The sequence below is a fragment of the Galeopterus variegatus genome, unplaced genomic scaffold (assembly GCF_000696425.1).
Source record: "Galeopterus variegatus unplaced genomic scaffold, G_variegatus-3.0.2 Scaffold7257, whole genome shotgun sequence".
Classification (NCBI taxonomy): Eukaryota; Metazoa; Chordata; class Mammalia; order Dermoptera; family Cynocephalidae; genus Galeopterus; species Galeopterus variegatus.
In genome coordinates, this window is record NW_007733368.1 from 7,054 (window position 1) to 13,032 (window position 5,979).

The 5,979-nt window shown below is 41.4% G+C and overlaps 1 pseudogene; it reads right to left on the reverse strand.

The window, feature by feature from the left end:
• Positions 1-1,324: 1,324 nt before the first annotated feature.
• On the reverse strand, positions 1,325-1,753 carry LOC103607225 (annotated as a pseudogene).
• Between the last annotated feature and the right edge of the window lie 4,226 nt (positions 1,754-5,979).

Genomic DNA, 5,979 nt, shown 5'->3' on the forward strand with positions numbered 1-5,979 from the left:
TGAGGGGTTTGTGACCCAGTCTGAGCACAATGGGTTCGAAGGGTCTGTGAGCCCAACACCAGTTCTGTTAAAGCATACACAAATGAGGCATCTGACAATACAATTTTTGATAAATGTAAAAAGTCAATAAAAAGTGTGGGTGATGAAACATTGCATCACCATATTACAAGCAACAGTCAGGACCTCCTGCCTCTTAATTTTAGGAGCTACCAATCTGGTTGAAAATTGCTGAGGGAGATACACATTCAAACCATTCAATAGAATTCTAATGAGCGCAGGCCTATCGGTCCATTTTCTGAACTCCTCCAAGGAAGACAACTTCAATGAAACTGGCTCTAACAGAAAGGATGCAAGAGAGTTAAGTGCAGGGAGAATTTTTTTCTTTATAGAATGGAAAAGTGATCCAAAGTGTATGATGACCTCTCATTGTTTTGTCCCCCAAAGAAAATACAATTATCACTTCTTCTGTAGTCTAACACACTGGCTTCATTTCAAAAGGAACTGAGGCACCCATGTTCTCCTGACTTTGCCCGCCCTGCTATCATATATGCCCAGCTGTGTCCTGCCCTGCTGTAATGGCTAAATGGACCCAGAACTTTTCCCACCTAAACAGACGTTATAACCATATAAGGTCACCCCTTTACCCCAATATAAAAAACTGGAAGTATAACAATATAAACGAGGCAGCTTGCTGCATTTGGGGCTCAGCCTTTGTGACATGAGTCCACTGAGCCCCTGCTGACATCAATAAACTCTGCTTTGTGCTGCAAGCCTTGGTGTCCTGACTCTCCTTGAGAGTTCACTGTAACAAGGCTGTAACAATGCTGTAACAGAATCACTTTGTTTCCTCACAAGGCAGCCACACATAATAAAAATTAAGCACATGACAATCACATGATTTCTCCAATAAGCCCCAAGGCTTCTCCAGGCTTTCCTGGAGCTTACAGCCAGAATGTATTAGTCCATCTTGTGCTGCTGTAACAGAAATATCTGTGACAGCTGCATCTGGAATAGGCTGCTTCTACTCATGGTGGAAAGTGGCAGGCAGCCAGTGGGTACAGCAGATCACATAGTGAGAGGAAGCAAGAGAGAGAGAGAGGGGGGAGGTACCCAGGTCTTTTATACAACCAACTCTTGTGGGAACTAATAGAGCAAGAACTCACTCATTAATCCCTCCACCGAAGGAGAGCATTATTCAATTGATGAAGGATCCACCCCCATGACCCAAACAGCTTCCAGCACTGCCACATTGGGGATCAGATTTCCACATGAGTTTTGATGGGGACAACACATCCAAACTCTATCACAGAGGGATCCAGAGGTTTCACATATTAAGTCTTTCTCCATTTCCACAAGTTCCTTTGATGTCTGGGTTACTGAATACAAACTCATGGATAATTTGTCTTCAGCACAGCTCATTTCTACTTGTAAGAGTGTTAACTGCACTTTCATTCCCATAAACACCCTGACTCCATATTGAAGAACTTCCTCTTGAGAATCTCCTTTCATCTCCTGTAGTCTGGAGTGTAAGAAAGGCCATTAGGGCCCCTGGTTCAGACACTGACTTTCATACCTATGTGCTCAGGCTGATATTGAAGATGTTTTACCTTGTTTACTGATGAAAGGGTCAGGTAAGGGTGGCCTAGATGGGCTGCAGCTTCCTCTTACTCACAGCCTGGGCAGTGGCCCTGACTAGGAAATCCCAGTTAGAGCTCTGACACCTCAGCCTCTCTCCATGGACACGGGCATGCATGCTGCACTAATTTAAGTGGTCAGATAGTGTTTTTATTTTTAATACAAGTCCCTATCTCATTTTTGTGGATGATTTTGTCTTGATTGTGTAGGGAGTGTCTTCCCTTTTTAAAAAAATGTTTTCTTCACTGCCACCCTTTTTTAAAAGAAGTCACTTTGGAAGGGAGACTGGTTGGGGATGGGGTAAAGTAGAAGATATAATGGGTCCTGTGATATCACTTTCCAATGCAATCTCCAAGTCCAAGTGAAAAGGCCCGGAAGAGTGCAGAATGAGAAGTTAGGATGCACTTTAGCAGCGTCTCAGATGGCAGGTGTGGCTCCCAACAACTCAAAAACTTAGCCATTAACAACACAGAACCAAAATAGTGTGCAAATTTGAATAATTACAGCAATAGAAGGGATTAACCCCACCAGATACCAAAGGCTATAGCAGTGAAATAGTAATAGGTGTACATATATTTTTTAAAGTCTTCTAAATGGTAAAACAAAACAAAACAAAAGATCTTTGAGTGTATTGCTTCAAGGGATGACTAGATAAAATATAACGGGGTGAAGTTGATTGTATCAGTATGCATGTCTAATCCCATGCGCTTGAAGCAGTATAAAAGTTAGCCTGGAAAGCCACCATTTTCACTGCCTCTTCTGCAGGCTTCCTGGAAGCTGAGTCACAGCCAGCAGAGTTTGTCCAGCATCTCCCCTACCTGAGAAGCTACTGACTTACAGAAGGACACCCGTATTTCAGGCTGGTTTTCTTTACACATTTCTTCTTTGGATTTTCACTCAAAAAATTACAGAGTGGTAGAAATATATAATATTGTGGTTTTAGCCTTTGGGGGAAGATTTCTTCCTTTTTTAATAGTATTTCTTAGTACAGAGGGTGGTCAATTACATCAATGTAAGTGCCAATTATTGCAGACTTTCAAATTCCGGAAAAAGTATACACCAGGATCCTGATTTCCGTAGGTAGATGGATGAACAGTTATGGAAATCTGATGTTTTGAGCCATGACATTTAAAGTCTAAATAGTTTATTTTTTCATCCTTAGTTCAAACAAATTCATATTACACTTATTAGAAACTAGGTAAATTGTGTGATGCTGAAGATAAAGCAGTAAATTAAAAAGTCCAGACCATCAACTTCTATTCTAGTAAGAAAGAAAATTTTTCTATGTGAATTTGCATTTAGAAATTGTCTCCTCTAATATCAAATGTGGCAATTCAAATTTTGTAAAGGAAAGCATGATTCTTTCTGATTTTCAAGTTTATCTGCTACACTATTGCAGGTAACATTCTCTATGGGCTTGATTATTTTGTTAGTCTTGGGAAATATCACCTTTCTTTTTTCTAATACAGTGTATTGTAATAGACCTAACAAAATCTCTAGAATGAGCCATCCAAAGGTCAAAATCTAAATTCATTACTTAAACATCCTGTGTTTTGATTAAGGCAGGGTCCTATTCTTGGGTAATCATGACAGATAATAGTGAAATATCTGAGAATGTGACATCATGTTGTGAACAACAAATTCGGCTAACTTGTCCTAATATCTCTTGTCATCATGTGAAGAGGAAGGTGCATGAGGGATTTTTGGTTCTTTGTTACTATAAAATATATATATATATATTTGAGATTGAGGAAATCCTAAAATCTGCAGCTGAGGAAGATGGACCTGGAGAGACAAGGAGGCAAGGCAGATGGCAGGTCTTCACTTACAGCATCAAAACCATGGAGTCATTAAAGCCCAGAATATGAAGAAGCAACAGAGGGGAGCAGTAGGGCAGAGGCTCCCTCAGCAGAGGATGAGGATCCCACGGTAAGTGGAGACTTGGATCATTTGGGAATCAGGGAGCCTATATAGACCATAGAAACTTTGAACACAGAATATTCTGTCACCACAACACAATTTCTTTTTCCATCTCCTGACAGTCTGACCTGGCACTTTTAGGTCCACTCAGAGATTCTGAGGAGCAACCTCACTCTTTCCTTAGTGTTGTGTCCAACTGGTTTTGTCTACTGTTGGAATCTGGCTCATTATCCTCACCTTTACAGCCTCCAGTTCCTCCTTCTAGCATCACTTCATAACATGGGCTTTGGGAAGGAACTTATTTTCTTAAACATACTAGCACCAAGTGGAGCACCTATGCATGTTCTCTTCCTCAATAACATACACAAATCTGAATTAAAAATCAGTGTTTATTGACCTTTGAAAGCTGTCTGTTATTTCTGCTGATTCACTGATGACTCTCCTTTTCCACCTACGTGTGAAGTGCAAGGAATGTGGGGCCTTTGGACACACAGCAAGAAGCAAGAGATGTCCCATAAAGTGCTAGGATGGGGCCTTGGTCCCACAGCTTTTGGACTCAAATAAGGAGAAGGAAAACCTGGGAATAAGGAAGCCCCAAGATCCCAAGAACCCAGGGCCATCTAACAAGACTGAGAGAGAATGAACAGAGACAAAGGTGAGCAACATGGAAGGTTGTAACCACCCCTCAGGCACTAAAACCTAAGGAGGTGGTGTCTCTCCACCTCCGCACCATGGGCACAGCCATGTGCAGAAGACTGAGAGAGAATGAACAGAGACAAAGGTGAGCAACATGGAAGGTTGTAACCACCCCTCGGGCACTAAAACCTAAGGAGGTGGTGTCTCTCCACCTCCGCACCATGGGCACAGCCATGTGCAGCAAGGAGAGAAATAGACGAGAACTCCCTATCCTGCAGGGGCCACACTCGGGATCTCATTGCACTCCTGCAGAATCACTAAGGGGGAGGGGCCAGGGCACTTCTTGGAACTTTGATATGACAGTCCAAAAGCAATAAATTCCAAATCAAATTACTTAGTGAAAAAACATAAAGAAGACCTTAAATGAGAAAAGGTACAGAATTGGCAAAGGTCACAGGGCTTCAATACCTGTATCACACAAAACCCTAAATAGGACTGGACCTCAGAAACTTTTTTCACACTTTTGGACAGGAAATCCTTTTTTTACACTTTTGGACAGGAAATTAGGCTAGGCTGCATACACTTAACATTTTTTTCTTTTTCTTCTGCAGGCAAGAACAGCAGAAGAAGGCTTTACTCCAGAAATTTCCCAGGAAACCCCAAGGGAAGCAACAGCAAAATTGGAATAAACTGACAGAATCTTGTGACTAACTGAGAGTGAGTCTCCTTTCTGGTTCTTTGCTTTTCTCTTCTGAGTAACTCTGATTACTTCACTCCCTGGTGAGCTCTGTGTGAGGGATTTTTTTAAAATTGTATTTCTTGCTTCCTCATTGTGAAAAATTAGTTAAGAATTTATGGAAGCCAACTTGTGTCATTTTGTCTGTTTTTGTTTCTTTGTTTGATCCTACAATTACTTGCATGCCTGCAAAAAATATGTTTGGGGGGGCATATAGAAATTTTTAAATTAGATACCTCCAAAAGGCAAAATCCTACATGCAGAGACATGCATCCTTAAAAATGGATAAGTATTTCCAAAATGTTCATTAAAACTTTTTAGCCATCAAACTGCCTTCAAAACAGCATTAGCCAGTTGCACTCCATACAAGACTGTATCAAAGAGCCTCTTTCAACTTAATTAACTAAAGGGTTTGATTTCCCAGTGTGAGATTGAAATATATCCAGTTTATTTTGTCATTTGTTTTCTCCTGATAACCACTGTGGTCGAGTGCCGTTCATACTTGAAATGACTATAATTTTATGTGTTCCATGTCTTTTTATTTGGTTGATTTTCATTTTCACTTGACGGTGAGAAATATATATATATATATATTATGTGTATTGTCTTTTTCTACAGCATCCAAGCAGGCTGATGTCAGTCCACACAACCAAGACCCTAGACTCTACTCTGGTTTTTCTTGTCTACCTCCTGTCAGAAAACCTGCCATGAGAACCATCTGCCCTTCAGTGTCTCGCATCAAAAGATCTGGAGTGAGCTCCCTCTCAATTCTTAAACCAAATAAAACACAGGCACTGGCTCTTACTGTCACACACTCCCCACCCCCCAGCCTGCATTAAAGCACCATGGCCAGGACCCTATCGTCTTTGTGAAGCTGACAGACAACAGACCTGATGGTTGCTCGCTTGAAGTTCCTCAGGTTGTCTCCTCGTGTCAATGCACTTGAGTGGCTGGCGGGTCATCTGCATGGTGGTTATGGCATCTAGCCACATAGTGGCAGCTGTGGCTACTGTGGTGGCTGTAGTGGGCCATCAACATGGAGGTGGAGTTTT